The sequence below is a fragment of the Trachypithecus francoisi genome, unplaced genomic scaffold (assembly GCF_009764315.1).
Source record: "Trachypithecus francoisi isolate TF-2019V2 unplaced genomic scaffold, Tfra_2.0 Lachesis_group9, whole genome shotgun sequence".
NCBI classification, from domain to species: domain Eukaryota; kingdom Metazoa; phylum Chordata; class Mammalia; order Primates; family Cercopithecidae; genus Trachypithecus; species Trachypithecus francoisi.
Genome location: NW_022681474.1, coordinates 23,844,635 through 23,870,916, shown reverse-complemented (window position 1 = coordinate 23,870,916; position 26,282 = coordinate 23,844,635). Strand labels below are relative to the sequence as shown.

Sequence of the window (26,282 nt, the reverse complement as noted above, 5' to 3'; positions counted from 1 at the left end):
TTGTTTTCACATAATTTTTAATTATGTGAATAAAGGTAAATCTCCAGGTGTCAGAAATAAAAAAGAATTTTAAAGCTAAATGAGGCCGGGCATGATAGCTCACATCTGTAATCCCAGAACTTTGGGAGGCTGAGTCAGGCAAATCACTTGAGGTCAGAAGTTCGAGACCAGCCTGGACAACACGCAAAACCTCATCTCTACTAAAAATACAAAAATTAGCTGGGCTTGGTGGCGCCCATCTGTAGTGCCTCAGGAGGCTAAGGCAGAAGAATCACTTGAATCCAGGAGGCGGAGGTTGCAGTGAGGTGAGATCACATCACTGCACTCTAGCCTGGGTAAGGGCAAGACCCTGTCTCAAAAACAAACAGCTAAAGGAAGTAGTATTAATTGAAGCTGAGGCAGTTAACGAAGCTATCAAAAACAATACTTTAGAGGGTAGGACTGACTATGACAGCAACACAGACTAAAGATACGGCGAAAAGCTCTAACTGGGTTCCCTACACAAGGACAAGAGCTGATAAGGACCCATGTCATAACAGGAAGAAACTCTAGAAAAACATGCCCTGGACTACTAAGACTAGAGAAGCTGCACAGAAATTAGATGCTTGCTCCAGACATGAGTAGACAAGTCATTCTAGAAATCCAAGGGGATGCTGAGAGAAGGTATGGGGCCCAAAATCCATTATCTAAAGGATGTAGAAATTCAAGTCAAGAAAAAAACTTAAGAGACTGGCCTGGAGCAACAAACCCCATTAGGCAAACTGTAACAGATTCTGCAGCTACCAATCCCAGTCCATTTTCTCCTTCTTCCCTACTAACAAAACTCTCCCTTTAACCAGTTTATCAATGGGCCCAACTTTATGACCGCATTTTGCAGGCTCCATAAGAGCCAGTAAAATTAAGCATAAATTGTTGAGCGGAGCCTCAAGAATTAATTTAAGAGTACAACTCAGGGCCAGGCGCGGTGGCTCATGCCTGTAATACCAGCATTTTGGGAGGCCAAGGTGGGGCAGATCACCTGAGGACATGAGTTCGAGACCAGGCTGGCCAACATGGCGAAACCCCATCTCTACTAAAAATACAAAAATTAGCCAGGCGTGGCAGCACATGCCTGTAATCCCAGTGACTCAGGAAGCTAAGGCAGGAGAACTCGGGAGGCAGAGGATTGCAGCCACTGTACTCCAGCCTGGGTAATAGAGCAAGGCTCTCTCTCAAAAAAAAAAAAAAAAAAAAGTACAACTCAGTTAGAGAAGCACACTTGAACCTTACTCTCTCCCCTTTCTCCCTTTCGTTCTGCCTGGAACTTATTTTGTAGTCACAATGACTGCAGTTCCAGCTGCTGTGCTTTGACCATGGGATAACCCTGAATATGAAAACTATGCACTAAGGATGATACAGTAAGAAGACAGAAAAAAGCATACTCCCTAATGACTTAAGACAGCTGTCATGAAAGCTTCAAAATGCCTTTTGCTTTTAAGTAAAAAAATAACTGGCCGGGCACAGTGACTCACGCCTGTAATCTCAGCACTTTGGGAGGCCAAGGCGGGCAGATCACGAGGTCAGGACATCAAAACACAGTGAAACCCCGTCTCTACTAAAAATACAAAAAATTTGCCAGGCGTGGTGGCATGCACCTGTAATCCCAGCTACTGGGGAGGCTGAAGCAGGAGAATTGCTTGAATCCAGGAGGTGCAGGTTGCAGTGAGCCGAGATTGCGCTACTGTACTCCAGCCTGGGTGACAGAGCAAGACTCTGTCTCAAAAAAAAAAAATAACCTCCTGACTTTAGAAACCATTATAATCTGGTCAGCCACACACAATTCTTTTTTTTTTTTTTTTTGAGACGGAGTCTCACTCTGCTGCCCAGGCTGGAGTGCAGTGGCCGGATCTCAGCTCACTGCAAGCTCCCCCTCCCAGGTTTACGCCATTCTCCTGCCTCAGCCTCCCGAGTAGCTGGGACTATAGGCGCCCGCCACTTCGCCTGGCTAGTTTTTTGTATTTTTTTAGTAGAGACGGGGTTTCACCTTGTTAGCCAGGATGGTCTCGATCTCCTGACCTCGTGATCCGCCCGTCTCGGCCTCCCAAAGTGCTGGGATTACAGGCTTGAGCCACCGTGCCCGGCCAGCCAAACACAATTCTTTTTTTTTTTTTTTTGAGACGGAGTCTCGCTCTGTCGCCCGGGCTAGAGTGCAGTGGCCAGATCTCAGCTCACTGCAAGCTCCGCCTCCCAGGTTTACGCCATTCTCCTGCCTCAGCCTCCCGAGTAGCTGGGACTACAGGCGCCCGCCACCTCGCCCGGCTAGTTTTTTTGTATTTTTTAGTAGAGACGGGGTTTCACAGTGTTAGCCAGGATGGTCTCGATCTCCTGACCTCGTGATCCACCCGTCTCGGCCTCCCAAAGTGCTGGGATTACAGGCTTGAGCCACCGCGCCTGGCCCCAAACACAATTCTTAAAAGACAGAGAGCAAAGGCAAAAACCCCACAGTGACATCTTCACAACTCATGGTAGAGGAACAGCAATCCCAAGAAAGACAACTCCACCTGAAGATTAGCTTGCAGTCAAAAATTGCACAATATATGAAGACATCTATCACTAGAGTTAACAAATGAAAGAATTCCAAAATCTGAGAATCTTTACAATAAGTATGTTTTAAATGTTCAAATAAAAAAAAGAATACAATTCTTCAAACAATAAAGATACCCTGAAAAAAGAGAAAAATTGAAAAAAATTGAAAAATAAAGTCACACAAAAATTCTAGAAATAATTTACTCAGAAACAAATGAATTCATTGAATTAAAAATAAGCATAAATCTGAAGACAGAGTTAAAGATATTACCCATAATGCAAAGATAAGATAGAAAGGCCGGGCACGGTGGCTCACGCCTGTAATCCCAGCACTTTGGGAGGCCGAGGTAGGGGGATCACGAAGTCAGGAGATCAAAACCATCCTGGCTAACACAGAGAAACCCCGTCTCTACTAAAAATAGAAAAAATTAGCCAGGCGTAGTGGCGGGCGCCTGTAGTCCCAGCTACTTGGGCGGCTGAGGCAGGAGAATGGCGTGAACCTGGGAGGCCGAGCTTGCAGTGAGCCGAGATCGCACCACAGCACTCTAGCCTGGGCAACAAAGTGAGATTCCATCTTAAAAAAAAAAAAAAAAAAAGATAAGATAGAAAATACAAAAAACAAATTAAAAGACACAAAAAAACAGAATGAAAATCTCAAACATATACCTAACAGTTCTAGGAAAAAACTTAATGAGAAGATTACAGTATTTGAAGAGATAGAGTAGAATACAAAAAATGGAAGAACACTGAGTCCTTAGAATGAAAACGCAGACCAAGTCTCAAACAGGATAAATAAACTCAAAAGACTGTTTATCAACCAACAGACACCAGAAGACAAACTAGAATAAAATCTTTAGTTACAGAAAAATAGCTATTATCAAAGGATTCAAACTAGCTCCCAAGAGAGCAAAATAATGAAATTCGTAGACACAAAAAGACTAATACAGCTTTATTATTACTTACTAGCCTCAGACCCTGAGAAAAAATACCAAAACCTTCAAAAGAAAAAAAATGAACCCATAAACAAGGAAAATAAAAGGCTAGGTTGAACAAAAACATCAGTAATATTAAGCCTAACTATAAATAACTTTTTTTTTTGTAAACACATTAAGATTCAAAGTAAGACACACAGTGGCTCAAGCCTATAATACCAGCACTTTGGGAGGCTGAAGAGGGAGAATCACCTGAGGTCAGGAGTTCAAGAACAGACTGGCCAACATGGTGAAAACCCGTCCCTACTAAAAATACAAAAATTAGCTGGACATGGTGGCATATGCCTGTAGTCCCAGCTATTCCGAGACGCTGAGGCATGAGAACCACTTGAACCCGTGAGAATCACTTGAACATGAAAGGCGGAGGTTGCAGTGAGCCAAGATCACACCACTGCACTCCAGCCTGGGCAACAGTGAGACTCCAACACCAAAAAAAAAAAAAAAAAAAAAAAAAAGGCCAGGCGCGGTGGCTCAAGCCTGTAATCCCAGCACTTTGGGAGGCCGAGACGGGCGGATCACGAGGCCAGGAGATCGAGACCATCCTGGCTAACAAGGTGAAACCCCGTCTCTACTAAAAAATACAAAAAACTAGCCGGGCGAGGTGGCGGGCGCCTGTAGTCCCAGCTACTCAGGAGGCTGAGGCAGGAGAATGGCGTGAACCTGGAAGGCGGAGCTTGCAGTGAGCTGAGATCCGGTCACTGCACTCCAGCCCGGGCGACAGAGTGAGACTCCGCCTCAAAAAAAAAAAAAAAAAAAAACATGGAGTAATTCCAGCTAATTAGAAGGCTAAAGTGAGAGGATCACATCAGCCCAGGAGTTCCAGACCAGCCTGGGCAACATAGTGAGACCCTATCTTATATTAAAAAAAAAACAAAACAGAATAATAAAGACAACAATACAACAGTAACAGATTGTGCGAGGGAAAAACAACAAAGGGAATCAAGGCATCCCAAGGACCTTTGCTTTGTTGAAAAGGAGAACGGATATTAAGACTCTGAAAAACATTAAGAATGCATGTTAGAACTTTTAAGTGCAATCACTAAAAGAAAAGAAACAGAGCGTATCACCTCCAAATCAGCAGAGAATTAAAACAATAAAAGAATGAAGGGGTCAGGCGGGATAGCTCATGCCTGTAATCCCAGCACTTTGGGAGGCCAAGGCAGGAGGATTACCTGAGATCAGCCTGGCCAACATGGTAAAAACCCCATTTCTACTAAAAATACAAAAATTAGCCAGGAGTAGGACTGGGCGCGGTGGCTCATGCCTGTAATCCCAGCACTTTGAGAGGCCCAGGCAGGCGCATCACCTGAGGTCAGGTGTTCAAGACCAGCCTGGCCAATATGGTGAAACCCCATCGCTACTAAAAATACAAAAATTAGCTAGGAGTAGGGCCAGGCATGGGGGTTCACGCCTATAATCCCAGGACTTTGGGAGGCCGAGGCAGGCGGATCACCTGAGGTCGGGAGTTCGAGACCAGTCTGACCAACATGGAGAAACCCCGTATCTACTATACAAAATCAGCCAGTGGTGCGTGCCTGTAATCCCAGCTACTCCGGAGGTTGAGGCAGGAGAACAGCTTGAACCTGGGAGGCGGAGGTTGTGGTGAGCCGAGATTGCGCCATTATACTCCAGCCTGGGCAACAAGAGCGAAACTCCATCCCAAAACAAACAAACAAACAAAAAATTCACCGGGCACCCATAATCCCAGCTACTCAGGAGGCTGAGGCAGGAGAATCGCTTGGACCCAGGAGACAGAGGTTGGCAGTGAGCTGAGATTGTGCCACTGCACTCCAGCCTGGGAGACAGAGACTCTGTCTAAAAAAAAAAAAAATTAGCCAGGAGTGGTGGGGTGTGCCTGTAGTCTCAGCTACTCGGGAGGCTGAGGCAGGAGAATCGCTTGAACCTGGGAGGTGGAGGTGGAGTGAGCAGAGATCACACCACTGCACTCCAGCCTGGGCCACAGAGTAAGATTCCATCTCAAAAAAAAAAAAAGCAAAGTAGAATATTTAAAATCTAAAATGTCCTCTCTGCCCAGGAACAGTCATTTACACCTGTAATCTTAGCACTTTGGGAGGCCAAGGCAGGAGGGACTACTAGAGCCCAGGAGTTCAAGACCAGCCTGAGCAACACTGTAAAACCCAGTTTCTACTAAAAACACAAAAACTAGCCAAGCATCGCGGCACATGCCTGTAATCCCAGCTATTCAGGAGGCTGAAGCACAAGAATCACTGGAACCCAGGAAGCAGAGGTTGCAGTGAGCCGAGATCACACCACTGCACTCCAACCTGGGAGAGGGAGCCAGACTGTCTCAAAAAAAATTAATTTTTTAAAAGTCCTCTGTATCTCATCAAAATTATATCAGTAGATAACATTTCTAATAAGTCACTTCAGCCTGCAGTAATTCAGAACAAATGCTCGCTAAATAAAAAATAAGCCGGGCATGTTGGCTCACGCCTGAAATCCTAACACTTTAGGAGGACAACACGGAAGGATCTCTTGAAATCAGGTGTTCGAGACCAGCCTGGGCAACATAATAAGACCTTGTCTTTACTAAAAATTTTTAAATTAGCGGGACATAGTGTTAAGTGCCTACAGTCCTATCTACTCAGAAGACTGAAGTGAGAAGATTCCCTGAGTCCCAGAGTTCGACGCTGCAGTGAACCAAACTCGCACCACTGATTCCAGTGTGGGCAAAGACCGAGACCCTGTCTCTAAATACATAACTACAAAAAAAGTCATGAGAAAATGTGTTTAATTTTCTATTTTGGGAGACAGGGTGCTTTTTCTAAATAATGAATGTCTACAAAGAACTTCCTTTAAAAACCAAACTTCCCTCAACCTCATCTCCTTTCATTTTTCTCTTTCCTTATACTTTCCACACAACAATCAAATCCTCTACTGTCTTCCATGCCCTATAACCAGGGTTCTACCCAAACGAAGAAGCTGTATTGGCTGTTTCAAAAACTTTTCTTAGCCCTTCAGCGTTCCTGGCAGCACCGTTACTATTAACTTTTCTTTCCTGAACACCTAGTTGTCTCTGTGGCTGTCTCTGTGGCGACTGTACTTTTTAGTTTGTTTTCCTGACAGTTCACTATCAATCCTTGGTAATCAGTTCTCTTACTCTCCCAAATGTAAACATTTCTCCTCTCTAGGAAAAAAAAAGGCATGTGGTTCCCAGTTTTCCCTCTATGCAGCTTCAACTCTGACTTCACTCTGTAACTGTATCCTAAATTTCCAATACAAAAATCTTTTTTTTTTTTTTTTGAGATGGAGTTTCGCTCTTGTTATTCAGGCTGGAGTGCAATGGCGCGACCTCGGCTCACCACAACCTCCGCCTCCCAGGTTCAAGCGATTCTCCTGCCTCAGCCTCCCAAGTAGCTGGGATTACAGGCATGCGCCACCGCACCCGGCTAATTTTGTATTTTTAGTAGAGACGGGTTTTCTCCATGTTGGTCAGGCTGGTCTCAAACTCCCGACCTCAGGTGATCCGCCTGCCTCGGCCTCCCAAAGTGCTGGGATTACAGGCATGAGCCACCGCGCCTGGGCTCCAATACAAAAATCTTAGTAGCATCAAAACCAACATGCCCAAAACAGGTCTCTCTTTACTCTTCACTTGCTCTCCTTCCTCTACTACAGCTGCTCTAATATTTTTTAATGGTATCACCATTAAATGAGTGAGCACCTTGATATCTAAGAATCATCTTTGATTATTCCCTTCCCTTTACCTAATATCCATTTCTGTAATTTCATCCTTCAAAATGCTCCCTTCTTTTCTACTCCCTTTCCATTCCTACATCTTTATAGTAGTAGCATCCTAAGTCCATCTCTAACCTTCCCTTTCAAGTTCATTCTATACAGTACCAATTTACTTTTCTGAAAATGCTCCTTTACTTTTCTGAATCTTTACTGCTCAGTATCTGTCAGGGTACTGCCAGGTCAAAATGCCCCTTCCCTGAGACGTGAACTATCTCCAGTCCACAGAGTTCTTCCTCTAAGTAACTTGACCCTATCGTCTCACCATAGCAAAATGGTCCAGAGTTAGGTACCTCATCCAAGCCAAACCAAAGTTGGGTTTTTGTTTTATTGTTTCTCAAAGGAACATGAGATTGGGACTGAATTTACTCGCTTTTTAGACAGGAGATGTAAAATATCAGGAGCTGAGCTATCGTCATCTTTCACCAGAGGAGGCAACATGGTGGTTAAGAGGTAACATAGTGGTTAAAAGCTTAATCACATCCCAGACTCTCATAAAATATCTATTTCTCTTAAAACTATAGTATCCTTACCCATAAAACCAGAATAACATCTACCTCATAGATATGATAGGATGCTTAAATGAAATAACTGGCAAAAAACATTTAGCACAGTACGTGGCACATCGTAAACAACTTAAAAAGTTAGCTACTCAGGCCGGGCGCGGTGGCTCAAGCCTGTAATCCCAGCACTTTGGGAGGCTGAGACGGGCGGATCACGAGGTCAGGAGATCGATACCATCCTGGCTAACACGGTGAAACCCCGTCTCTACTAAAAAAAAATACAAAAAAAAAAACTAGCCGGGCGAGGTGGCGGCCGCCTGTAGTCCCAGCTACTCCGGAGGCTGAGGCAGGAGAATGGTGTAAACCCACTGCGCTCCAGCCTGGGCCACAGAGCGAGACTCCGTCTCAAAAAAAAAAAAAAAGTTAGCTACTCATTGTTGGAAGAAGTAGCACAGCAAATCTGCAGAAAGAAAAGAATGGAAGCAGGTATGCAGACAAAAGTAGAAAAAAGATTCCTAAGACTAATTCAAGTCCCTTTCTGGGTCAAACACATTTCCATGTTAGGGTTCTTGGTTCCTGTGTCCTTATAAGACAACGCCCTTTCTTTGCTTATCTGTTTCTTACAAAGGACCTGCCTTTTATAATTATACACTACAGGCCAGGCACAGTGGCTCACAATGGTAATCCCAGCACTTTGGGAGGCCGAAGCGGGCAGATCACCCGAGGTCAGGAGCTTGAGACCAGCCTGACCAACATGGAGAAACCCCATCTCTACTAAAAATACAAAACTTAGCTGGCCGTGGTGGCACATGCCTGTAATCCCAGCTACTCGGGAGGCTAAGGCAGGAGAATCACTTGAACCCAGGAGGCAGAGGTTGCGGTGAGCCAAGATCATGCCACTGCACTCCAGCCTGGGCAACAAGAGCTAAACTCCGTCTCCAAAATATATGTGTATATATAACACATGTATATTACATATATATAATCACACACTACAGGAATGTAGAAAAGGTTATGCTTTTGCCTTTCTTTAAAAATCCATGGCCAGGCAACGTGGCTCATGCCTGTAATCCCAGCACTTTGGGAGGCTGAGGCGAGTGGATCACCTAAGGTCAGGAGTTCAAGACTAGCCTGGCCAAAATGGAGAAGCCCTGTCTCTACTAAAAACACAAAAATTAGCCAGGCATAGTGGCACGTGTCTGTAACCCCAGCTACTGGGGAGACTGAGCCAGGCGAATCACTTGAATCCGAGAGGCAGAGGTTGTGGAGTAAAAATACAAAATTTAGCCGGGCATGGTGGCAATTGTCTGTAATCCCAGCTACTCTGGAGGCTGAGGCAAGAGAACTGCTTGAACTCGGGAGGCGGAGGTTGCGGTGAGCCAAGATCACGCCATTGTACTCCAGCCTGGGCAACAAGAGCTAAACTCCATCTCCAAAAAACTATATATATATATATCTATATATACCATATATATGTATATACACAATATAGATATATATGTATGTATATATGCATATATATATAATGTATATTACAGAGGTTGTGGTGACCCGAGATCGCGCCATTGCACTCTAGACTAGGCAACAAAAGCGAAACTCCGTAACAACAACAACAAAAAAAACTAGCCAGGCATGGTAGCAGGCGTCTGTGTCTGTAACCCCAGCTACTCTGGAGGCTGAGGCAGGAGAACTGCTTGAACCCAGGAGGCAGATGTTGCAGTGAGCCGAGATCACGCCATTGCACTCCAGCCTGGGCAACAGAGTGAAATTCCGTCTCAAAAAAAAAAAAAAAAAAATCCTTAATGTCACCCACATCCCACCAAATGATGTTAAAATAAAATGCCCTCCCACAAAAACTTCTTTTTCTTAAAGAGACAGGGTTTCACTTTGTCACCTGGACTAGTGTGCAGTAGTGTGATTATAGCTCATTGCAACCTCAAACTCATGGGCTCAATGGATCCTCCTGCCTCAGCTTCCCACATAGCTAGGACTACAAGTACACCACCACATATGGCTAATTATTTTTTTCTTTTTGTAGAGATAAGGTGTCACTATGTTGCCCAGGCTGATCTCCAACTTAGGCGTGATCTCTCACCTTGGCCTCTCAAAGCACTAGGATTACAGGCACAAGTCCTGGCACCCAGCAGCATCTAATATACTTTTTTTTTTTTTTTTGGAGACAGTTTCACTCTTATACCCAAGCGGGAGTGCAATGGCACGATCTCAGCTCACTGCAACCTCTGCCTCCCGGGTTTGGGCGAATCTCCTGCCTCAGTCTCCCAAGTAGCTGGGATTACAGGTGTATGCCACAATGCCCAGCTAATTTTTTATAGTTTTAGTAGAAATGGGGTTTTACCATGTTAGCCAGGCTGGTGTCAAACTCCTGACCTCATGTGATCTGCCTACCTCAGCCACCCAAAGTGCTGGGACAGGCTTGAGCCACTGCACCTGGCCCTAATATACCTTTTAAGATAACTACTTTATTCACATTGACACTCTGACCATGTCCTTAGAGAGAATAAAAGAGAAGCAGGTAACAAGTGGCATTTGAGGCAAATGATGCTGGCTTTCTGACATTCTCTATTCATTATCTTCTCTCTCTTAATACCTACCTTATTTTCTTATCTCTTCCAGCCTTCAATCTACTGTGACACCCCCCCGGAACAGCCACATATCTCCTTGTCAGTGTTTACTAATAAACCATAGGTTCCACTGTGTAGTGACCTAGTCACCACAAACCGTAACATGACACAAAGAAAAAAAAGTCAGAGTAGCTCTATAAAGATTTCACCAAGTCCCCAACTTTCTATGATTGATTTCATCCTCCATTTGCTAAATCCCATTAGAGTAACAGCTGTAATTCTACTAAAGTGCATTCTCACACAGAACCAAAACATATCATCAGAACTATAAAAACATTGCTCTGGCCAGGCACGGATGCTCACACCTGTAATCCCACCACTTTGGGAGGCTGAGGTAGGAGGACTGCTTGAGCTCAGGAATTCGAGACCAGCAAGACCTCATTTCTAATAAAATTCAGGCCAGGCGTGGTAGCTCATGCCCATAATCCCAGCACTCTGGGAAGCCAAAGCAGGCAGATCACCTGAGGTCTGGAGTTCGAAACCAGTCTGGCCAACATGATGAAACCCCATCTCTACTAAAAGTACAAAAATTAGCTGAGTGTGGTGGCGCATGTCTGTAGTCCCAGCTACATGTGAGACTGAAGGAGGAGAATCATTTGAGTCCAGGAGGCAGAGGTTGCAGTGAGCAGAGATGGCGCTACTTCACTCCAGCCAGGGCGACAGAGCAAGACTGTCTCAAAAAACAAAATCAGCTGGGTGTAGCGCTGCAGGTCTACTCAGGAAGCTGAGGCAGGAGGACCACTTGAGCTCAGGACTTCAAGGCTGCGGTGAGCCATGATTGCGCCACTCCACTCCAGCCTGGAGAACACAGCGAGACTGCCTCAAAATAATAAAATAAAAATAGCTCTGAGACTCAACATACTTTTATAGGCTACTCAAGCATTATTTCTTTTTCGAGACGAGTCTCGCTTTGTCGCCAGGCTGGAGTGCAGTGGCGCAACCTCAGCTCACTGCAACCTCTGCCTCCCAAGTCCAAGCAATTATCCTGCCTCAGTCTCCCAAGTGGCTGGCATTACAGGTGCACACCACCACACCCAGCTAATTTTTGCATTTTTAGTAGAGGTGGGGTCTCACCATGTTGCCCAGGCTGGTCTCAAACTCCTGACCCCAGGTGATTCAACCACTTTGTCCTCCCACAGTGCAAGGATTACAGGCATGAGTCACGGCACCCAGCTCATTATTTCTACTGGTCAAAAATTGCCCAGGCAAACACAAAAGCTTCTGCTTTTGCTATATGCCTAAAGAAGCTGTAATGTTTGTTTTCTACCTTCAGTCTAATTCCATAATCAACATCAAAAGAAAGGAACTTGCTATAACAAGACGTCGTGGAATAAATAATAAATCGATAAACATAGTAAGATTTAAAAAAAGGAACTATCACATTTTAAATGGTAGTATGTTTGCATAACTAATGAAAATAAAATCTATTTCTGATATTTCCAGAAATCCAAATGGGAAAAATGCTTGTGGCCACAAAGGATAAACATACCTCCCTCATTTTGTTTTTTGTGAGATAGTCTCTCACTCTGTCACCCAGGCTGGAGTCATGGTTCACTGCAGCCTCAACCTCCCAGGCTCAAGCAATCCTCCTGTCTCAGCTTCCAGAGTAGCTGGGACTACAGGTGGAAGCCACCACGCCCAACTAATTTTTTTTTTTTTTTTGAAACAGTGTCACCCTGTCACCCAGGCTGGAGTGCAGTGGCACAATCTTGGCTCACTGCAACTTCCACCTCCCTCATTCAAGCGATTCTCCTGTATCAGTCCCCAGAGTAGCTAGACTACAGATGCGCACTGCCATATCCAGTTAATTTTTTGTATTTTTAGTAGAGATGGGGTTTTACCATGTCGGCCAGGCTGACAGGCTGGTCTCGAACTCCTGATCTCAAGTGATCCGCCCACCTCAACCTCTCAAAGTGCTGGAATTACAGGCATGAGCCACTGTGCTCAGCCCCAACTAATTAAAAAAATTTTTCTTTTGTAGAGACTAAGTTGACCATGCTGGTTTCAAACTCCTGGACTCAAGCAATCCTCCTGCCTCGGCTTCCCAAAGTGTTGGGATTACAGGTGTGAGTCACTGCACCCGGCCTACCTCCTTTTTTTCTTTTTTTCTTTCCTGAGAGTCTTGCTCTGTCACCCAGGTTGGAGTGCAATGGCGTGATCTCAGCTCACTGCAACCTCGCCTCCCAGGTTCAAGCTATTTTCCTGCCTCAGCCTCCCAAACAGCTGGGATTATAGGCGCATGCCACCACGCCCAGCTAATTTTTCTAACTTTTTTTTTTTTTTTGAGAAGGAGTTTTGCTCTTATTGCCCAAGCTGGAGTGCAATGGCGCCATCTCAGCTCACTGCAACCTCTGCCTCGCGGGTTCAAGCAATTCTCCTGCCTCAGTCTCCTGAGTAGCTGGGACTACAGGTGCATGCCACACCCAGCTAATTTTTGTATTTGTAGTAGAGACGGGGCTTCACCATGTTGGCCAGAGTGGTCTCCATCTTTTGACCTCATGATCCTCCCACCTTGGCCTCCCAAAGTGCTGGGATTACAGGTGTGAACCACTGCACCCGCCAACAAAAGTTCTAAAATAAGGTAGCCACCCAAGTAAACAACAACAACAAAAAAGATGATGTTGGTTTGCCAAAGGGAATGAATGCCTGAAATCAGTGAGTGTTCGAAGTTAAACTATACACCCAAAGATATAGTAAAAAGAATATGATAGTCACTAAAGTTATTGTTTTATTCCCATTAAACAAAACCTAACAGAATTATCAATGTAACTTCCTTATGTTTCTATTTCCATTATATTTTAACTATGATTAGCCAGTGTAACCTTCAAACTTCAAGCTTTCTTGATTCTGTAACTAGTTAACAAAGTCCAGATATGACTACGTATTTTTATGTTTTCAAAATATCCAAAATATACTCACTTGATTCCATTTGTTTTTCAGTTTTACAAAATCTGTTTAATACTCCAAGTCAATATTTGGCCTAAATTATCTCTTACATTATGATATTTGAAGAAATGACTGACAACCCTGCAAACTACAACAGGAGTGCAATTCCTAATTTCCAAAGCTACTCACTAAAGTTTAATGTTTTTGATAAATAGTCCTTACCACTCTGGCTGCTCTCTCCTGAGATTCACATTTCCTGCAAAACCATGGTCCAGTGGGTACTTGAACAATGCCATAGCAAGCTGTTGAAAAATGAAATATATTAAAATGTTAAGATCCGAAGAACTATGGAAAAATCAAATACCCTTTCAAAGCCCTATTAATCTACCTGTCACTATTCAAGTAAACTACCTCTTTACAAAGTAAAACAGTTCATATCCTATTTATCACATATACAGCTTACTTAATTAAAAAGTAAAAATTTTAAATGCAACTCTTTTGTGTTACCTCATCTAAATAAATCAAGGCTGGGTGCAATGGTTCATGCCTGTAATCCCAGCATTTTGGGAGGTCGAGGTGGGAGGGCTGCTAGAGCCCAGGAGTTCCAGAACAGTCTAGGCAATACAGTAAGACTCCATCTCCACAAAAAAAAAAAAAATTTTTAATTAGGCTAGGCACAGTGGCTCACACCTGTAATCCCAGCACTTTGAGAGGCTGAAGCAGGCGGATCACCCGAGGTTGGGAGGTGAAGACCAGCCTGACCAACGTGCAGAAACCCTGTCCCTACTGAAAAGACAAAATTAGCCAGGCATGGTGGCACATGTTTATAATCCTACTACTCAGGAGGCTGAGGCAGGAGTATCGCCTGAACCTGAGTGGCAGAGGTTGCAGTGAGGTAAGATGGCACCCACCATTGCACACTAGCCTGGGCAATAAGAATGAAACTCATCTCAAATTAAAAAAAAAAAAAAAAATTAGCTGGGCATGGTGGTATATGCCTATAGTCCCAGCTACTCAGGAGGCTGACCTGAGCCTGTGAAGTCAAGGCTGCAGTAAGCCATAATCACACCACTGCGCTCCAGCCTGACCAACACAGGGAGACACTATCTCAAAAAAAAAAAAAAGTATGCTTATTTCTAACTACATAATGATGTGAATGCTCCAAATGATCTAAGTATACATCACAAATCTAATCACAGTCTTGTTTTAAAATTGGTTTTCAAAGTTAATAATTAGCTCAAAACTGAAAATTTTCCAAAATTCTAAAAACACTAATAATCAAGCAGATTTTTGTATGAGCTTGCTAGGCAAAAATCTGAAAATATCTTAAATACTGGAAAGCATTTAAAGAACATAAATTCAGGTCGGGCGCAGTGGCTCATGCCTGTAATCCCGGCACTTTGGGAGGCCAAGGCAGGCAGATCACCTGAGGTCAGGAGTTCGAGACCAGCCTGGCCAACATGGTGAAACCCCGTCTCTACTGAAAATTTTTAAAAAATTAGCTGGGCATGGTGGTAGGCGCCCGTAATCCCAGCTACTTGGGAGGCTGAGGCAGGAGAATCAGTTGAACTCGGGAGGCGAAGGTTTCACTGAGCCAAGATCACGCCACTGCACTCCAGCCTGGACAACAAGAGCAAAACTCCATCTCAAAAAAAAAAAAAAAATTAGCCAGGTGTAGTGGTGGTGCCTGTAGTCCCAGCTACTCAGGAGGCTGAGGCAGGAGAATCACTTGAACCTTGGAAGTAGAGGCTGCAGTGAGCCAAGACTGCCATATTGCATTCCAGCCTGGGCGACAGAGGGAGTCTCTGCCTCAAAAAAATATAAAGAAAGAGAGAATATAAATTCACAAAGCAGAGTACTACCCCCTGTATGATCACGGCAGAACATAAATTCAGTATAACTTTTTAAAACTCCCACTAGTTAAACTTCTCCAAAAGCTAAACTTCTATTTCCTATTAAACATTTGTAGGACTAGGCAAGGCAGCTCATGCCTGTAATCCCAGCACTTTATGAGACCAAGGCAGGCAGATCCCTTGAGTTCAAAAGTTCGAGACTAGGCCAGGCACAGTGACTCGTGCCTGTAATCCCAGCACTTTGGAAGGCCAAGGCGGGCAGATCACCCTGAGGTCGGGGGTTCAAGACCAGCCTGACCAACATGGAGAAACCCCATCTCCACAAAAAAAATACAAAAATTAGCTGGACATGGTGGTCCATGCCTGCAATCCCAACTATTCGGTAGGCTGAGGTAGGAGAATCACTTGAACCCGGGAGGCAGAGGTTGCAGTGAGCCGAGATGGCACCATTGCACTCCAGCCTGAGCAACAAGAGCAAAACTCCGTCTCAAAAAAAAAAAAAAAGTCGAGACCAACCTAGGCGACGTGGTGAAACCCCATCTCTACCAAAAATGCAAAATTAGCCCGACATGGCTGTCCTGGCCTGTGGTCCCAGCTACCGGGGAGGCTGAAGTGGGAAGATGGCTTGAGAGGTCAAGGCTGCAGTGAGCTGTAATAGCATCCTGCATGCCAGTCTGAGTAACAAAGTGAGACCTGTCTCCAAAAAAAGGAATTTGTAAAATGTGTCTGACTATAAATGTTCTATCAGTCAAAAAACACAGCATAGGTATCAAAAACACGGCATAGGTATCCAAAACACAGCGTCAGTGCCCCAAAACTTTATTCAGGTGTACTCTTAGGAAGGAAAATTCAAGATTTCAATGAAAATTTTCTCTACTGGAAGACAGAAATTACTATCAAATTTTGATAGTTTATCATCCAATTCATAAGAAATAGCCTTCAAAATGCCAGTGAACACGGGATGACCTTAAAATCAGTATCTGGTTTTGTCACACATTGTATTCACTCCCTAAAAAAGCAAGACATGCAACTTTGCTCTTCTTTAAAAGTCTAGGGCCAGGCGCAGGGGCTCACGCCGTTAATCCCAGCACTTTGGGAGGCCGAGGCAAGAGGATCACCTGAGGTCTGGAGTTTGAGACCAGCCTGGCCAACATGGAGAAACCCCGTCTCTACTAAAAAATATAAGAAATTAGCCGGGTGTGCTAGAGTGTGCTTGTTATCCCAGCTACTCGGGAAGCTGAGGCAGGAGAATCAATCGCTTGAACCAGGGAGGCGGAGGTTGCACTAAGGGGAGATGGCACCACTGCACTACAGCCTGGGTGACAGAGCAAGACTCTGTCTCAACAAAATAAAAAGTAAAAAAACAAAAGTCTGGGAACAACAGCATTCTCAGAGTAAGTTAGTTCACTACCTCAGAATCATCACCACTGTATCTAAGTCTCCCTTCCCAAGTGTGACATTCGTTTCTCTACAAAATGCACTTTAGCACATGTTCAAATTTTTCTGTCTTCCCTTTGGTGGTAGTCCCTTCCAACAGACGACTGAAAATATCTGCATCACTTAATGCCAGATTCAGAAATGCGAAGGGACATGAAACCACCAAAAAAGAACGTAGACTGTTTTGTCCTGGATTCCTTACCACGTGAAATGGGGACAAGTCGGCCACTTCAAAGGCCAGAAAAGTATCTTATTAGTGTCCTCGGCCTTCTTGTATATCCAAAAGCCTCACCAACTGCTAACAACCAGAAATAAACTAAGACGCTCCCCAAAAGTCACTTAGCACCGCCACCTCTTCTCTTCAGCCACCTAGGCTGGTGGTGGCCTGCCGCGGCCACCCCACAGGCGCTGCAGCAGCCCAGCCACTCCCGCATGGTCAGTAACGGACTCTGCCATCTCCTCCGCAGGCAGCTACCGGGCGGCGGCGGTAGGGCCCGAGCCTTCTGGCTCGGGGTGCAACGGGCCCCACATCCCTACCCATCTAAAGAAGCAAGGCGACCCCCGGCCTCCCCGCCCCAGCGCCCAGTTCCCGAGCCCGTCTCCACGCCACAGGAAGTCTGCAAACACTGCGGCAGACAGGCGGCGGCAGGCCAGGGGAGAGGAGGGCGCTCCACTCTCCCAAACCCACCCCCATGGCCCCTGCGACCCCAGGAGGGGCGCGCGCCGCCCCCGCCCCCGCCCCCGCCCCGCCCGGATCTCGAGGGCGCGGCCGCCGCCCTGCCCCGCCCCGCCGAGTCAGCAGCCCCCAGCCCCAGGCACAGGAGGCGGCCGAATGACACTTGAGAGAGTGAGAGCGGAATCACATGACAGTCCGGGCCACACGCACTTTCTCCCACATGCGCGGCCCACACCCCCCGCGCCCCGGCGCGGACCCTCCGCGTCCCTCCCGCGGCCGCGGCACGGGGCGGGGACGCCGGCAGTTGCGGCCCAGGTGGGGGCGGCGGTGACCGTTGGGCGAAGGCCGGCACGCCCCGGCGGGCGGTTGGGTGTTTACCTTGATGCACCGCGACGCTGCAGCCGTGCCCGTCGCAATAAACCAGCGGGTTCTCGGCCCAGCCTCTCTCGTCTGAGCAAACGCAACAGCCTCCAATCATCTCCTTCATACTATGGGAGACCTCGTCCTCCAGTGACACGGGCCGGTCGCTAGAGACCATCTAAGAGGGAGTTGGGGGGACCATTAAAAAACACATGCAAGCCGATTAGTACTTCCCCCCCACACAGACCCCAGCGCCCGCCCCGGCGTCCCCCGCCCGGCCCGGCCCTGCCGCCCACCGCTCGCTCACTCGGGCTTTGCCGCTCAGTCACTCACGTTCCGCACAGGAGTCAGGAGCCATGTCCTTGCTGATTCCCCCCACCTCCCCTCCACCGCCTCCTCCGCCTCCTCCTCAGCGTCTTCCCTCCCCACCTCCACCCGGCCGCTAACGCGGGCGCCCGGAGAGGGCACACATAATCAAGTAGGCCTCCGCACAGGCGCACTGGGGGGGCTCCCGCTGGGCCAGGGGCAGCGAGGGAGGGGAAGGGGGCTGCGCTTCCTCCTCCGAGCGTCACTCGGCGTGCGCGCCCGCCCTGCGGCCGGCGTGAGGGAGGAGGCCCGGGCGAGGCGAGCCCTGCGTGCGCGCCGCCGCGGCCGGCCGGCTGCCCCCGGCCTACCTCTGGGGCCCCGTCCCCCTCCCCCGCGCCGTTCGCCGCCGCCGAGGTGTGCTGGGGGGGGGAGCGCGAGGGGAGCCGGCGGCGCGCGGAGGCCGGAATGAGCCGACGCGAGGGCGCGGGGGCGCGCGCGCGGGGGCGGGGACGTTAGGGCCGCCCTCTGCAGCGCTGGTGGCGCGGGCCGCGTGTGCACGTCGGGAAGAGGCCTGGGAGGTGGCGGGGGAGGCGGACGACCAGGGCTGGGAAGGGTTTTTCTCAGAATCGCCAGAGGGAACTCCCCGGGGTCATCATCTCCCTGCCCTGGGAACCTACCTGCCGGCCTTTTCCTCCAGGACTGGCCCGTGGGTAACGAGGGTGGGGCGAGTGTGCCAGCTCCCATGAAGGGTGTAATGAAGCATGGCTTCCTGCAGTTGGCCGCCCTAACTTCACAGGGCTGCCACAGCCTCTCCACCCATTAAATTCACGTCCTGGACTCTTCCCAAAGTTCTCCCGCTGGAAGTCCTACAAATCTGCCGCCCATTTACGCACACTACATGGGCCCCAGTGGCAAACGAAAGTGCATCACAGGCTGAAGGTCAAAAGCCCGGGTTAGGGCTGCACTCGGAGAGGGAACGCCAAGGAGCCCCTCAGCTCGCTGTGCAGGACAAATGGTTGTTTATCAGGAATTAGCAATATAGTATGATGATATGGAAAATGCAGTTGTACTACACCAAAAGGAATAAGGAACTCTAGCCCTCCTAGTCAGTCGCTAAAAGATAATTAACGCCATCAGACAGTGGCGTCCAGTTATGATGGAGGATTCCTCTGATTCGGGTCTTTTCTCCAAATTTATACTTGGAAATGTGAGGTCATTTAAAAGTGGCAGAAAGATGAGAGCTCCCACCTCACAAACAAATGGAAAATGGATTAGGCCTATCTGCATAGATTAATTAGCTGGATACTGAGCAGTGTTAAACTAAAATCTTCCACTCTCGCCCTATTCCTTATGCATCCGTATAAGCCCAATATTAATGTTTAAGCAAAAAATGTCTAATTAGAAAAGTTTAGCATGAAATCAGAATTATGTATAGATAGTTTAAATGACAAGCCCAGTTAAAAGGCGAATTCATGACTTTTGATTAATACGTTGCAGGTACAAAATGGTTCTTTCTCAGGAATTCGTATTATAAACGTGCTGATCTGGAAGATGCACTTTTGCAGTGCTAAAGCATAGAGAATCCAAGTTCTCCTAGTCGGTCACCAAAAGATAATATAATGGTTTCGGCTTTAAAAGCCTTCTAAATGTTCTTCTGATAAAGGGGGGAAGAAAAGGTATCATGACTTTTTCTATTTCAAATTAATTGCTAGAAATCTGTGCAAGAGTAATAATAGGTATACAGCACAATGAGAGCATATATAGCAAATTCAGATGTTTTAAAAGCTGAAATATACAAAGTAATGGCAATTAAAACGTACACTAAAACAATGAGAATTCACATAGTGCATTTAGAAAAGGTGACTATAAGACTACATAATGTGAATTCTTTTTTGGAATGTGACAACAATTAATACATTTCTGGATATATAATAATTATATTTTTTAACTGCCTTAAAAATGTATAAAACTAAAACGGCCTTCAAACAAAACTATACTATTTTGTGTATCTTAACCATATATTTTATCTTCACCCTTATACAAAGGACACCAGCTCAATATCCAAGTCCTGTTCAGACTCTTACTATAGGGCAATTTTGAGTTAAAAATCTGTGTGAAACCTCCCCTCCCAAACTCTGCAGCCAAGCCTTAATGCATTAAATTATTTAAAAATACATTTGTTTTATTTTTAATGCATTGGAGCTTAGTTCTTGTAAAGGAATGAATTTGTATGTAAAGAAGGATGGGTACCTTGCCCTATTCATTAACAGTTAAAACAAATGTAAGTAAACACTTGCTATTTCCTAAACAAAACAAAAAAAGTATCATTTGTAAGAGGTTTCAGAAATTTTTAAAGATAGAGAAAATATATTATTTCATAACAGGCCTGTATATAAATAATATCTGAAACAAATTTTGTTAAAGATGGATACCTAAGTGTTCACAAAATATAATTCAAATTATTCAAAACAGATTTTAACATATGTTGAGTATGAAAAGTATACGAAAAAACATGCGTGTAAATAACTCATTTTCATTTTAAGTCATGTACCAGATATCAAACTTTTTCTTATATATCTGAAGTATAATATTTTGTATATTTCTATAAAATGCTAAGTGAAAAGGAAGAAAAGCAGACAGTATAAAACAGTAAAACAGTTCAAATACGCAATTGATTATTCATTCAGTAAATATTTATTGAACATTTACTGTGTACTAGGGACTGTTTTGGATTTGGGGAATATAGCAATGAAAAAGTTGTATTTGTCCTTTGTGAGACACATATATATAGTCATATATGTAACAATTGGCTGAATATGCTAATTTTCCTACCTCAAAATGGATAAAACTTGTAATTACATTGGCAGAGTTGTTAAAGTGCAAGTATGCCTTTTAAAATACTTAGCAATATGAAAATAAATTACCATAGGAGTTATAAAATAACTTTGTGAAAAAGAACAATTTCAGTCATAAAATGTTACCCTAAAATTTTACGTTATATTCTCAAAATATCCTTCAAAAAAGTATATGTAGTACCTCTAGGATAAAATGAAACCCTATTGTCTCTAAATATTGCTTCACATAAGAGCAGCTAACTCAGTACCAGCCCGTCTGTTTCTCCAAACTAATCATCTGAGGCAAACCACAAAAAACTCAAGTAAAAGTATTTTATGATGTAACCTCTAACCCTACTATAATGGGAAGATGTATTTTTGCTCTATGGGTAATATATCTTCCGATAATTTTCTTTATTCTTTAAGGTAGGCACCAAATTTCTGTATTTGCTTTTCCATATTTACATAAGTAGGTATTATGAAAGAAATATTTAAAACCATATTCAGTTCAGAGGTTAGTACTATTCACATTTATCTCCTTTGTAAATTAAAGTTGTATTTGCCTTCTGTTTGTGCATATTATATTTAGTCTATTGTACCCATTGTCAAGGTATATAAATTTCTACAATGGGGTGTAGAAACCGAGGTCTATTTCTACATCCATATGAGGTATACTTCTGTAATGCTGAGACTAGATACACTTTCCTGAACTCAGATTCTTGACTTCCATAGTGTGTAAAATTCTACATTGGCTCTGCGACTAAGTTTTTTAAACAAAAAGCAATTAGAATTCCTGCATCTGCTAAACCTCATTGAAGTCTATCATCTTGTCTCTAAATAAATTAGTTAGAAAACTCAAAAAGACACTCTCTTATGATCTGTGCAGACTTTCAGATATATCTTCTTTTACATAAAGGAATGTCTGTTTTTTGTTTTGCTCATTTGGTACCCAAGAGTTTTTACCTTTTACGTTAAAAGTTTATTATAAGCCATATATTTATGCTAGTAGGATTAATATACTGAAGGTGTTTCTGAAACTAGCTTTGTTATTTATGTCACCATAAATGAGTATTGTGTCTTTATAGATGCAAAACCACCATGGCACCTATATCATGAAGCACTATTTGAAATTTCATATAAAAATATTCTTTGCAATTAGGTTTTGAATTGAGATTCTATTAACAGCTTTTTCAAAAATTCTATTTAATGAAACTTGTAAATCTTACTGTGATTATTTTTTACTCACCATCACACCTAGCAAGTGTCTTGCACGTAGTAGGTCCAGGGTAAATGTTTGTTTAATGTCCTAAATTGGTGTTTAAAAGCTAATTACACTCTGAGTTTTATTCTTCAAAGTAAAGCAAGATTTTATTTTGTGTGTACAATTGAACTAAAATTTGTAAGTAATGATTAACAAAAATTTTCAGGTGAATTGGTTTCTCTGAAGATTTTCAATAGTTGAAATTAATATCAGTTTTTATTTACCAGATAGTTTAGAATTGGCTATTCTAAATAGCCCTCAAATGTTTGCCACCTTTTCATGTAGAAGTCATCATTTTATTACAAAACAGGCTCCAACTTAGAATCAATTATAATTAATATTGTTGTTAGATACACTTAATTTTCTGAAAGTTTGGTAGATAATTCTGAAATTTAAATTGTGTGTAATCTAAATAAAAATCTTTTTAAGAATCAAGGTCTAATATTTAAAAGGTTTGGTTTGGTTAACTGTGTTTGGCCTTAGAGCTATTTGTTTTGCTATAAAAATTGATATCAAATGGCTGTATTTACATTTTTTGAGTAAAACACCATGTAATTATCAATATAAAAATGCTATCTAAAAGATGCCTTTAGGTATTCTAGGTGTTACATAAACCTCATAACGATTCAGAGTTGAACTTTTTTTTCCATGATGCAGTAATACTGAAAGGTGTTATATTTTGACTTTTCAGAGTATCATCAATACAGTGTGTATTGTAAGGTCCATGTTCTCATTTTTTACTGACACTGAAGATCTGCATCTCTGTTATAATTAAAGTGCGATTAAAGTGACATATTTGGGTGTCTGTTTATAGGCTACGTAAGATTATCTAAGTGAAAAGATTCTGGACGTGGAAAAGAGGAAAATCAGTTTTTGAAATGGAAGAGAACCTTGAAAGAAATGCAACATATCTTAGACTGAAAAAAAAAAGAAGAAATTAAACTGAATTTATAAATCCTATTCAGACCAAAGAAGATCACTTTTTAAGATTTAAATGTTTTCCTCTCCAAAAGGGGCCACTGCTTACCAAATCCAGAAACAAGCCCAAGAATATGTTAATTAAGTGCATTGTGTCCGAGAAAGAATGAGGTTGACAAATTCATTTTTTATTCCTTCGATTAATAAACTGTTTGTCTAGTACATCTTAGATTTTTTAAATCTGTAATGTGCATATTTACCTCTTGAAACTGTACAGTAACAGTGCCAAGGACCAACATGACCCCATAGGGTGAATCTTATGAAGCTTAACATTCCTGGCGAATTAAACACACAAGCCTCAGATCACTTTTTGTCAGCCTTATTTTACTGCGGCGCTTGAGAGCCAGAAGGTAGGTAATTTTTATATGGTGGCACTTTACCCCAATTAAAAAAGCAATGATCGTTGGTGCAAGCAGAAGTGGAAAATATAATGACATAAAATTAAAGAAAGGTATCACAAAGACTGACCAGGAATGCTACTTGTCCCTCTCCATCCCCACCCCCATTCATGCCCTTTTTCCATCCATTTGTTGTTTTTCTCACAAGAATATCATGACTCCTAAGCATATTTTTACTTTAAATGAAACAAAAAATGTCTGAAACAGTGAATGATGTAAAACGATTCACCTTCTACTATCAACTACATAACAGATAAACATGTAAAGCTATTCTAAATATTCAAAGACTTATAAATAAAAAATGTAAATTGATGGGGGAACTGTGGGAGGATGAGTGTGGAACGAATGAATAGATTGAAAATACTTGATTTTCAACACTGATTTTTTTTTTCTGTTCAAACCTTTCCATAGTTACGCCTCAAATGATTTCTTACATAAGAATTTCTCCCTATATCTCGAAATAACTGAATGATTTCCATGAGGAAATGCAAGTTTAGAAAGAAGACCCGCAAAATGAAAGTGTTAAAATGCAAGCAACTTCTATAGCATTTCAAATGCAAAAATACAACCATCACTACCTTTAACTGACTCTTACGGGGTCTTTTCAAACAGATGCTATTTATGAGCATCATCTGTTAACTTCTTTCTTGTAATTCAAAACTCTGTCAAATGTTTTCAAGATGACGTGTAAATATAATATTCCATTAAAGATCAATTCTAATTGGTTTTTTAAAATCTACCTTGGGAAACAGTGCTTCATAACACACAGACTAGTAATGAGTATTTTAGAAGGAATTTCCGCAAAGTCTATCATAAACCTAAGTCGAAATTACTCTCTTGCCCTACTAAGGTTTGGACCACAGGATTGAAATTATTTCTTCTTGGCCTTTCACGCACGATGACTTTGGTCTTGTCGACAAGACTCGCAAGCACTTGTTGGAAATCTTCATTTAAAAAAAAACAACTGTGACGTTGGGCAGAAATATTTCTTCCACATGCCTCACAAAGGAAAACGGAGTTTATTAAGTGGATTGCAATTATTTGTTTCCAAAACGTGGCTTAAAAGCAACTTAAACGTTTTTCCCTTTTGAAATTCCCTATTTTGAAAACGCACTTCACGTTAAAGGAAGCCCGTTTTTGAAAGAGCTAGCTCAGCCTTTCCTTTTAAAACTAGACTTCTTGTGTACAAAGAAGAGCTGCGTAATCGGTAATAAGGGTAGCGAAACGTGCTTTTCCGAATTCCTTTGAAGCTTTTTTTTTAAATGGGTTTTTGAATCCATACATTTCAAGATATTTCAAACACTATATAATCTACTGTAACTTTCCGGATCCAGAACAACAACTGCCAACGTGTGTTTCTTATCTATTTATCACTTTATAAACATATCTACGTTGCTTTCCCGTTTTCTCATAACGTGTGCGTTGCAGGCTTGCCCGGCTTCCTTTAAATTTCGCAGCACGCTGTAAAGGCTCCTTCCTCCGAGGTCTTCAACTGGGAACCCCCTTGCTGGCTGAGTCTGACCATAAAACTTGCCGCGCCGGCCCGACCCGACCCGGCCGGAGCTCAGGAGCCCGGGGAGGTGCGGGCGGGGGTCGGGTTAGCCCGCGGGACCCCTCCCTCGGTCAGTACGCGCTCGGCTAACGGCGGCGCTAGGGTAGAACAATGGGGGCGGCCCGGCGGGCGCGAGAAGCCGAGTCCCGCTTCCTCCGCCACGCCAGACCCGCGCCCGGCCCCCGCGGCCCCCGCCCCCCGAGGCCCTCCCCGCCTGCCTCTGCGCGCTCGCCCGTCCCGCCGCGCCTTCCTCCAGCTGCCCGGCCCGACGCTCGCCCCGCCACCCGCACGCCTTCTTCCCCGCCCGGACCTGGCTGGCCCTCCTTTCCGCGACACCGACCCACGGCGCTTCCTCCCAAGACTCCAGCTTCTTCCCGGCAGCCGCTGCCTTCCCGCCCTTTTCTGAATGTATTTTTACAGTTTCCCCCTTGATTTCCAAAAGTGGCTGAGAAGTCTCGCTTCCATCTTAATGTTGATTTGCTATTTTCCCTCCGGAAAAGATTTCCTCAGGAAACCCCAAATCTAGAAGGAAATAACAGCAAACCCCAGAAACGCTTTTAACCCTTAACACATCTTGTCTTTAAAAAAAATAATAAACGCATGTATGTCTTAAAACCGGCCAAAGAACCATCCCCTCGCTCTTTATTTCCTCCTGTAAATGCTATTATTTTAAACTCTCCATCCAGTGCCTTCGGACGAGAGGGCAGAGAATGTGCCCGGCAGCACGCAGCAAATCAGAGGTTTTATCTTACGCCTCCTGGGACTGGGAAAAAAAGTGGAACGTGGCCGAGGGAGCTTCCAGGGCAGAAAAGCGACACAATTCGCTGGGGACGCCGCTGGGCCAGGCCAGGCGGGGGAGGCGCGGCGGGGGCATCGAGGGCTCTCGGGCTCCGGGCCGGGGCGCCGCTGCCAGGAGGGGAGGCGGTTTTAAGTCGTGGGGGCTGGGAGGGCGGCGGCGGGTCGGGCGTGACGAGACTTTTGGAGGCAGGATGGGGCGGCAGTGGAGTTGCCTGGGCTTTCTCATACCCCCCCAACTCCACACCCAAAGAAAAAAAGGAAAGTTGGAGGCAGGCGGAGAGGAGGGCAGCCATTCCCATTTCCTCCCCGCGACGCCGCGGAAGGGATGGGGCCGCGGCGGGCAGAGAGAGGGCGCGGGATAAGGCGGGCCAATCGCAGTCAACAGGTCCAGGCCTCAGTGGGGCAGCTGAGCCGGGAGGCCAGCGCCCCCTCCCCTCGGCTCCCCGTCCCTCCCCTCCCTCGCAGGCCCGGCGCGGCAGGGGAGGCCC

At 44.6% G+C, this 26,282-nt stretch overlaps 1 protein-coding gene across 1 annotated transcript in view; it reads right to left on the bottom strand.

Annotated features, from left to right (window-relative positions):
* Positions 1-17,845, bottom strand: part of LOC117082658 (protein AF-10) — a 221,636-nt gene extending 203,791 nt beyond the window's left edge. The window contains exons 1-2 of the mRNA XM_033209556.1: positions 17,686-17,845; positions 13,564-13,643 (exon numbers count right to left, since the gene is read on the bottom strand). The gene's annotated coding sequence lies outside the window, so the exon portion shown is untranslated. The remainder of the gene's footprint in view (positions 1-13,563; positions 13,644-17,685) is intronic.
* Positions 17,846-26,282: the final 8,437 nt, after the last annotated feature.